The sequence below is a fragment of the Thalassophryne amazonica genome, chromosome 1, assembly GCF_902500255.1.
Source record: "Thalassophryne amazonica chromosome 1, fThaAma1.1, whole genome shotgun sequence".
NCBI lineage: Eukaryota > Metazoa > Chordata > Actinopteri > Batrachoidiformes > Batrachoididae > Thalassophryne > Thalassophryne amazonica.
Window position 1 is genome coordinate 25,762,384 of NC_047103.1, and position 10,176 is coordinate 25,772,559.

The following is a 10,176-nucleotide window of genomic DNA, read 5'->3' on the forward strand; positions in this document are numbered from 1 at the left end:
GTTTAGGCCATTATATTTCTGTGTGAAGTGTGTTTAGTCCTGCCCGGTGAAACCATTCTCCTGCCTATATTCACAAATAGGAAGAAATAGTTCTCACTGCATTGCTATTGAATTTTTTCAAGATTCAGGAGGAAGCTACTTACCTACATCCAAATATCACATTTAGAGGCTAAATATGCATCTGACCAAGAATGTGGTTGGCCTACAATCCACATACATCTGGCTCTTTCCACATAGAGAGTTGTTAGTCCTGTTAAAAGGCTCCAGCTGGCGTTCCTTCAGAAGATCAACAGATAGATGTTATTCTGCTTTGCATAGGTCGACTAATGTCTGAGAGGGGCTCATCATATGGTGAAAATGGCCCATTACTTCAGGCACTGAGGGAATGTTAGCTGATACCACCATTTTGAAATACAGTATGGATCATTGTGTCAAAAAAAAAAAAAATTAAAAAGAAAATTGCATTTTGTCATGTTATCTTGGTAGGTATTCATTACAAAAATGACACAAAAATCCTAGGGGACATCTTTGTCCATGCTCTGTATTTCTGTGGGAAAAAGAATATCATTCAGTGCATCGGTATATCAGATTTCAGAATAATAAACTATCAAAATTATCTGCTTTAAAAATCAAGTATCGGTCACCTCGACTTTCTTCTCCCCAATGGTGAAGAGGGAGGGTTGAAGAGGAGTGGCTGAGAAGAGAAGTTGTGTTTTGCTTCTGAAAATGGAGCCTGTGCAACATTTAGTGGCACAAATATCAATTAAGGCACCTTTAATATCAGTCATGTCTTACGTTGACTTCTGCCTAACAGAGAAAAACATATGTATTAATTTTGCAAAGGAATTATTACAAAGGTAACATCTGCTAAATCCTGAGATCACTAAAGGTCAATGAGCCTACGTGGAGTCTAATAATATGAAAAGTTTAAAACTTATACAATGCACAATTTCTCCATTTGCAGCCCCAGAAACCTATAAAAGCCTCAGCATTGCCTAAGTATCTTTGTGTTTTTCCTCAATACTCTCATTCTTGTGTGGTCACTCACTTTTTGAGAAGTGCCTCCAGACAAATTTTCCATACATACTATTTGTATTTCTTAATAATTGTAAATAAAGTTCAAGACATATTCAGTGACTTGGAAATGTTTACGTGTCCATCCTCTGACTTTTCTCAGGAAAACTGGCTGTAAAAGTGATGGTTTATATGTGTTACACTAAAGGCTGGCATTACTTAAGCAACCCATCATTTTGGTTTTTATACTTTTAGTTCATTTACAGTGCCCTCCAAAAGTACTGGGCCGCATTATATTTCACACATTTTAATTTGTTTATGCCATTTCAAATACAAAAAGTAAATCAGGCTTCTCAATATAAAACAAAAATCCATAATTATCTTCTTTAAACTCAACTCAAAGCATATCTCTGTATAAATTGATATAAATTCATTAAAATTATAAAAGCCAAGATGATGGGTTGCATAAGTAATGGGCCACTTTGGTATAACACCTGTAAATAATTAGTTTTATTGACTTTTTTTTTCAGACAAGTCAGGGGATGGATACATGAACATTTCCAAGTCATTGAATATGTCTTGAACGTCATTTATAATAATTATGAACAAATACAAACAATATGGCACTCTATGGTAAATCTGTGTGGAGTCGACAGTTCTCAAAAACTGAGTGATTGTGCAAGTAGGAGAAGAGTGAGGAAAGCCACCGAGACACCCAGACAACCCAGAAGAAGTTATAGGCTTCTGTGGCTGTGACTGGAGAAATTGTGCATTGTGCATGTTTTGCATTTTGTGTCCCAGTTATACAGCTTTACGATGAAGTGGTACAGAGGAGGATTTTCTTTCACCAAATCATAAAATATAGGCTTGTATCTCAGATATACCTTCTGGCAAGTTGTGGCTGAATTGTCAGGTCTCCTTTTTAAGAAAATCCTCATCTATACCAGTTTGATCCAGATCTGATCCAGATTGTGGATTTTGTGAACATTTGAATTTAATAGTGAAAAGCCCATTTGGTGTAGATTTTCCATTATGTCTCAATGAAAAGTGCCTCAGTCCCTCTCATTTTTCTGTTATGGATTTAACTACACCACGAAAATTGGATGGAGGCTCCAATTTTATGCCCGTTTGTCTGTTTTCCAGATATCAGTTATAAATCAAGTGCAAAAAAATAATGACAAATTGTGCATAGCAGAGATAACCAATGTTCTGTAAAAATTATCTGAAAAAGAATCCATGACCAAAAAAGTTGGACTCCCCCCAAAATAAAAACAAAGTGACAACACCACAAAAAACTTCGATTCAAGTGCGTGAAATAAGTCCATACTCCTGACATTTGATCACATCTAATTTAGTTTATGAAAAGTCACTTCTAACAGGACTTTGACCTTGAAATTTTTTCCAAGGTAAAATTTTGTGGAATTGGAAACTAGTGTTGGCACTACGTGCGTGGTGCTCTAGTTGATTTTTGTTTTCTTCGCTGAGGGGAGATGGAGGGGCGGGACAACTACATGAGTGATGGTGATTGGCTAAGAAAAGGAAAATTTCATGGTAAGCCAACCAGATGCAGAGGTGGGCGGGAGTTCACACACAATACAAAGACATACACTCGCTCACACACAGATGACAGGGACACACACACATTTGCATTTACTTTCCCCTCACTGAGACAAAAAGCAAGAATGTGCATGTGAACGGACATCATTTAATTTTAGATTCATTTGATGACCAGCTGTGGCCTGTTGAGATGGAGTAAATGTCAAAACTTCAAAAATATCTGTTATGTTTGATTGTTCTACTATTATAAACATAGTAAGCGTAATATCTATAATAATATATTAAATTGGATGGGGGTCTTGTCTACACTGTCCCACAGCACCATTAAAATAGTGTAGATTAGTATACAATGTTTTCTGTTCATAATTTATTCCATTAATTGTCCATTTAATTCACTAAAATATTTTATGTTCCATTTTATTACAAATAATTGAACATGCAGTTGAGTTTAAAGTTCACTGGGGGATCCATTGAGGTGATTTTGAGCTTTTTGTTAAGTAACACAATAGTTACTTTCAATTTCAATTTTCAATTTATTAAACTTATAAAGCGCCATATCACGACAGCGTCATCTGAAGGCACTTCACATAAAACAACTCAACAATAAAAACCAAAACAAATTAAATTAAAAAAATCAAAGAGCATGATAAAAAGGTTAAAAACATGATAAAAACAGTTAAAAAGGTTAAAAAAATAAAAGAATAAAAGCATAGTAAACAATATATTAATCATATAAAATAGCAAACAAATGTGTCTTCAGACATGACTTAAAAGTCTGACTGCCTCACTAAAACAGGGAGATTATTCCACAGGACAGGTTTTTGTTTCATTAGGTTCTTTTTGTCTCTTTCTCTAAAATTGACACTGTGTGACCTGGCTCCTGAGTGAGGAGCCTGGTCCGGAACCACCCCACAGTACCCGGAACCTCCAAGCAACATGAGTCCCCACCCCAAGCAGGAAATCGGAACATCGAAGGGCGACTTGGCCTGCCGCAAACAACAAGGAGTGGCCAAAGCTGGACGAGGATGTTGACAAGTGCCTGGAAACCATCTTGAAGGGCAGCGTTGACCAGGAACTACCGGTGATGACCCAAGCAATTGGACAACGGATCACGAATGCAGTCTGTATTTGCGGCAAAGTCTGCAAGAACCACAAAGGCCTGAAGATCCACCAGGCAAAGATGACCTGCCACAGGAGGAACCAAGTGGAGCAACGCTCAGGAACGGTAGCCGGTGCAACATCTCTTGTGGCGCCGACCGGAGAGCCTGGTAAGACGGAGGAGAAGCCATGTCCGGATTCACCCTACAGTACCTGGAACCTCCAAGCAACACGAGTCCCCACCCCAAGCAGGAAATTGGAACATCAAAGGGTGATGTGGCCTGCCGCAAACAACAAGGAGTGGCGAAAGCTGGACAAGGATGTTGACAAGAGCCTGGAAACCATCTTGAAGGGCAGCGTCGACCAGAAACTCCAGACTATGTGTACCATCATAATGAATATGGGAGCAGAGCGATTCTGTGTCGAGCAGAGGCAAGGGGCAAACAATCCAGCGAAGCTCAACCGTCGAGAAGGAAAGATCATTCAGCTGAGACAAGAGCTAAAGTCCCTGAGACGTCAGTTCAAGGCAGCTAAGGAGGAGGAGAAAACAGCTCTGTCAGAACTCACAAACATCATAAGAAAGAGGCTCATCTCGCTGAGGAGGGCGGAATGGCACAGAAGGAAGGGCAAGGAAAGAGCTCGGAAACGCAGTGCTTTCATCAGCAATCCCTTTGGTTTCACCAAGAAGCTTCTGGGCCAGAGACAAAGTGGCCAGCTCACTTGACCCGTTGAGGCGATCGACCATCATCTCCATGCCACCTTCAGTGACACCCTGAGAGACCACGATCTCGGGCCCTGCAGAGAACTGGTGGCGCCACCAGAACCAGCGACCCAATTCGACTGCTCTGAACCCACCATGAGAGAGGTAAAAGAAGTTGTCAGAGCTGCAAGATCTAGCTCTGCTCCCGGCCCCAGCGGTGTACCCTACAAAGTTTATAAACAGTGTCCACAGCTCCTTGGACGTCTCTGGAAGATCTTGAAGGTGATCTGGCGGAGAGGGAAAGTCGCAACCCAGTGGAGGTATGCCGAGGGCGTCTGGATACCGAAAGAAGAGGACTCTTGCAGCATAGAGCAGTTCCAGATCATCTCGCTGCTCAGTGTGGAGAGCAAGATATTCTTTAAAATCGTGTCCCAACGGCTGACAGATTTTCTTTTGAAGAACAACTACCTCGACACCTCAGTACAGAAGGGGGGAGTCCATGGAGTACCCGGATGCCTAGAGCATACAGGAGTGATGACGCAGCTGATCTGGGAGGCAAGGGAGAGCAAAGGAGATTTGGTAGCTCTCTGGCTGGATTTAGCCAACGCCTACGGTTCTATTCCACACAAGCTCGTCGAAACCGCACTGGCAAGGCACCATGTTCCAGGCAAGATCCGTGGCCTCATTATGGACTACTACAACAACTTCAGCACTTGAGTCTCTTCAGGCCAAGTAACATCTGCCTGGCACCACCTCGAAAAGGGCATAAACACCGGCTGCATGATCTCAGTGCCACTCTTTTCGCTGGACATGAACATGATCGTCAAATCTGCTGAGGTCAAATGCAGAGGGGCCAAATCAAGATCTGGAACATGGCAGCCCCCCATAAGAGCCTTTATGGATGACTTGACAGTCATGACAACATTAGTGCCAGGGTGCAGGTGGCTCTTACAGAGACTGGAACGGCTCATCCAGTGGGCGAGGATGAGCTTTAAGCCCACTAAGTCCAGGTCTCTGGTCCTGAAGAAAGGCAAGGTGACCGATCAGTTCTGCTTTGCCTTGGGAGGGACCAGAATCCCATCAGTGACCAAAAAACCTGTCAAGACCCTGGGAAAGGTCTTTGATAACTCCCTGAAGGACGTAGCAGCCATAAAACAGATCAAGTGCAACCTGGCAACCTGGCTCACCACCATCGTTAAGTCTGGTCTCCCAGGGAAATTTAAAGCCTGGATTTACCAGCACGGAGTCCTGCCAAGGATACTCTGGCCCCTGCTGGTCTATGAGGTACAATGGTAGAGGCACTGGAGAAGTCCATCAGCCAGTTTATCAGGAGATGGCTGGGGCTTCCTAGATCCTTGAGCAACATCGCCCTGTATGGCCATTCTCTCAAACTGCACTCTCTTTCAGTGGACTGACAGAGGAGTTCAAAGTCATCCGCTCCAGAGAGGCAATGTTGTACAGGGACTCCGCAGACGTCAAAGTCGCATCAGCAGGGATCCTCGTGAAGACCGGAAGAAAGTGGCAGGCTCAGGAGGCCATCACCAGAGCCGAAGTGCGACTGAGGCATAAGATGCTGGTGGGCTCAGTCGCAACAGGGCGGGCAGGTCTGGGTTGCTTTCCAAAGCCACGTTATGATCTAGCCCGTGGAAAGGAGAAGCGTCAGCTGGTTCAGGATGAGATAAGAGTGGAGGAGGAGGAATATCGATACAGCAAGATGGTTGGCATGTCCAAGCAGGGAGCGTGGACTCGGTGGGAGCATGCAGAATCCCGCAAGATCACTTGGGCAGAGATGTGGAGAGCGGAGCCACTACACATCAAGTTCCTCATCCAGTGAGTTTCTGACGTCCTTCCAAGCCCGGCCAACCTGCACACATGGGGCCTGGTCAATATTCCTGATTGCAAGCTGTGCCAGAGAAGGGGCACCTTGGACCATATTCTGAGCTGCTGTCCGAAGGCACTAGGAGAGGGGCGATACCGCTGGCGCCATGACCAAGTTTTAAGATCTTTGGCAGACGCCATTTGCATGGCGATCCAGCACAGCAAGACTCAGGCTACCCCCAAACAGTTAATCTCTTTCATAAGACCGAGACAGAGGGCAAATCAACACCAGCCTAGCTCTTCGGGGGGGCTCCTCACCACAGCGTGCGACTGGAAACTCCAAGTTGATCCTGGCAGTCAGCTTAAGTTCCCAGATAACATCACAACCACTCTTCTCCGCCCAGACATGGTGTTAGCATCGGTGTCCACCAAGCAAGTGGTCCTAATAGAACTGACTGTTCCCTGGGAGGACCACATTGATGAGGCCAACGAGCGAAAGAAGGCTAAATATGCCAAGCTCATCTCTGATTGCCAGAACAATGGCTGGAAAGCCCGTTGTGAGCCTGTCGAGGACGGGTGCCGCGGCTTCGCTGGCCATTCATTTGTGCGAACCCTCAAACTCCTTGGAGTGAAGGGACTGCAATTCAAGAGAGCCATCAAGAATACACTGGAGGCCGTAGAGAGGGCCTCAAGGTGGCTGTGGATCCGCAGGGGGGATCCGTGGAACAATGCGCCACTTGGACACAAGTCGGGGACTGATCACCCCTGGCTGGGTCGCCCAGGAGAGGGTGTATGAAGATCAAAGACCCGAAACACCCTATGACCCTGGGTTCTTCACTGATGATGTGTCCAAGTATCACCGAAAGGTGTATTCAACTCCTATTATTATTGACTATTATTGTCTATTATGTATATTATTGTTGTTGCTATAATATATGAATTAAAAAAAAAATACAATTTGACTCTTTTATGACAATGAACGCTGAGCCATTAATTATACAGAAAACAAATCAACACAAACGTGCTGATGCGAACAGCTTAATGCTAACTTAACATTGAAAACGCCATAGACATGCTAACGTGTTAGCATCAGTCCCGTTTTTAAGTTATAAAATACATCTATCAACTGTTTCAGAAGACCATAACAGGTCGGTTTAACATAAAAATATTAAATATTACTCACAGACATATGCTGTTTGGGGTTTTAGCAGAGAAAAATTAGGATAAAGTGAAATATAGCAATCAATCCACGAATCATAGATCGAAGCACTGCTTCGACCTGCGAATCACTGCTTCGATTGGTTCAAGGTTCAAAGCAAAGCTGTGCTGCAGAAAAGTTGATTACAGACCCGCTGCAGGTCTGTAATAGAGAAATGTTCATTTTCCTGATAAACAAGTACGCAACTGCAAAAAAGCCTACCGGACATGCCTCATGACAAATCGGCCTGACTTCGTTGCAGTCACTAGTAATCAGTGGTGTCTCTGGGTGAAAACACAACTTTTTGTGTGTTTTTTTTTTTTGTTTTTGTTTTTTTTTGTAACGAGTAACGGCATGGCGCATAGAAAATGTATCGGAATAGAAGTATGCAATTAAGGTCGGAAATGTAGTGAAGTAAAAGTGAAAGTAAGTTGAATTTAAAAAACTCAAGTAAAGTACAAAGTCTCCCAAAACGTACTTAAGTACAGTAGTGAAGTATTTTTACTTCGTTACTATACAACACTGCCTTCTGCTTCTTGTCAACATTTTGAACTTTCTCTAGTAACTAATTACGTAGTAACTATAACTAATTATCGTTTTAACCCTCTGGCGTCCGAGGGCATTTTTTGGACAATTCATTCGCCTGGGATAAATGTTTTATTATTGCTGTGAACAGCTCTCCTTGCATCCCACAATGACATTTTATGTCTCTTTTTTTCAGGACAGCCTGTGCTTTCAGAATATATATGTTTTTGTTGTGTTTTATAAGTCTATTAAAGCTTTACAATCAAAAATAGGCAAGGAAAAAATAAAGTGAAAATTAATTTTCTGCACACATTTATTCAAAACACACAGCAAACTATAATAACAACTGTTTTGACACTTGACAAGGTTCAAACAATAAACACAAATGCACATTTTGAACAATATACGAGGTCTGTTAGAAAAGTATCGGACCTTTTTATTTTTTTTCAAAAACCTGATGGATTTGAATCGTGTGCTTGCATGAGCAAACCTTGAACCTACATGCGCATGCGTGAACTTTTTCATGCCTGTCGATTGCATCATTCTCTGGTAAGCAGCCTTTGTGTGAGGTGTGTGTCGTGCGCTCGGCAGTTTTTCATTCCAAGGAAAAAGACGGAACGACTGGAGCAGCTCCGCATCAAATTTTGCCAGAAACTGGGCGACAGCCAGGTGGAAACCATTTGGATGATTCAGACGGCTTTCGGTGATGATCCTATGGGTGTCACACAGATTAAGGAGTGGTACAACCGGTTTAAAGACGGCCGCACAACGGTGGAGAGCGAGCTGCGCTCCGGTCGGCCATCAACATGCTGAAATGACCAGATCATTTCCAAAGTGAACGCTGTGGTGATGCGGGACCGTCGTGGTGACTGTCCGAGAAATTGCAGAAGAGGTGGACATCAGCAATTTTTCGGTACATTCCACTGTGACAGAAGATTTTGCCATGAAAAGAGTTTCGGCGAAATTCTTTCCTGAAGTTTCTGACGACGGAGCAGAAGCACCTCCGTGATGAAGTCTCACAGGACATGTTGTGACATGCCCACCTCTTCCACAATTTCTCGGATAGTCACCCGACTGAAAAGTCCCAGAGGATTAATGTAATGTGCCCAACACTGGTCACTCACTCACTCGTCTTCAACCACTTACTCTAATTAAGGGTCATGTGGGGGCTGGAGCCTATCCCATCAGTAATAGGGCATGAGGTGGTGTACATTCTCGACAGGACGCCAGTCTGTCACACGGCCACACATAGACAAACAAACACATTCACACCCACATGCACACCTACGGACAGTTTAAAGTTTCCAGTCCACCTAACCTGCATGTCTTTGGATGTGGGAGGAAACCGGAGCTCCTGGAGGGAACGCATGCAAACACGGGGAGAACACACAAACTCCACACAGAAAGGCCATGAGTGGGAATCGATCCCATGACCTTGTTGCTGTGAGGCAACAGGATATTCTGAGAGTATGTAGACTGGGTATGAGTGAGGTGGGTGTGGCCAGTGTGTTCTGTCATGGGTGCTGAATTTGATGGCCCAAAGAGGAAGCAGGATTAAATAAAGTAATGTACTGCTTAAATCAGGAAAGCACATGAACAACAGAAAAGGAGATGGTCCAGTAACACGAGCATAGTTAGCAAAATCCACACAATCTGTGTCCAAAATACCAGGTGGCTTGAAAGCGCACAAACAACAGATTCACGCAAAGTCCACAGATGAACAGGGCACAAATCTTTAGAGTCCATGGGGATATGGCAGGATTACCAGGGAGCAGGCAGGGAAACACCTTCATGAGAAGCTGCAAAATTGAGCAAAGGACCGATTAGTCTGTGGGCCAAACCCGTTGAATACATCAGTGGTAAATGTACAGGATTTATATAACACTTTTCCATCTAAATCAGAAGCTCAAAGCCCATTACATTGATGCCTCACATTCACACACCAATGTCAGAGTGCTGCCATGCAAGGCACTCACTACACACCAGGAGCAACTTGTCGCTGACAGCTTGACACCTTGAATTGCTGGCTGTCTGAGTGGTGTCCAAAAAATGAGGTGGGCTTCATAGATAATTGGCAAAGCTTCTGGGGAAAACCTGGTCTTGTTAGGAGAGACGGCATCCATCCCACTTTGGATGGAGCAGCTCTCATTTCTAGAAATCTGGCTAATTTTCTTAAATCCTCCAAACCGTGGACTATCCAGGGTTGGGACCAGGAAGCAGAGTTGTAGTCTTACACACCTCTCTGCAGCTTCTCTCCCCCTGCCAT

At 43.7% G+C, this 10,176-nt stretch overlaps 1 protein-coding gene and 1 pseudogene across 1 annotated transcript in view; both read left to right on the plus strand.

Moving 5' to 3' along the window:
- The window catches only part of LOC117507722 (dipeptidyl aminopeptidase-like protein 6), a 660,963-nt gene that overhangs the window by 154,744 nt on the left and 496,043 nt on the right, over positions 1–10,176 (plus strand). The window lies entirely within an intron of this gene.
- LOC117507712 lies at positions 4,049–7,051 on the plus strand (annotated as a pseudogene).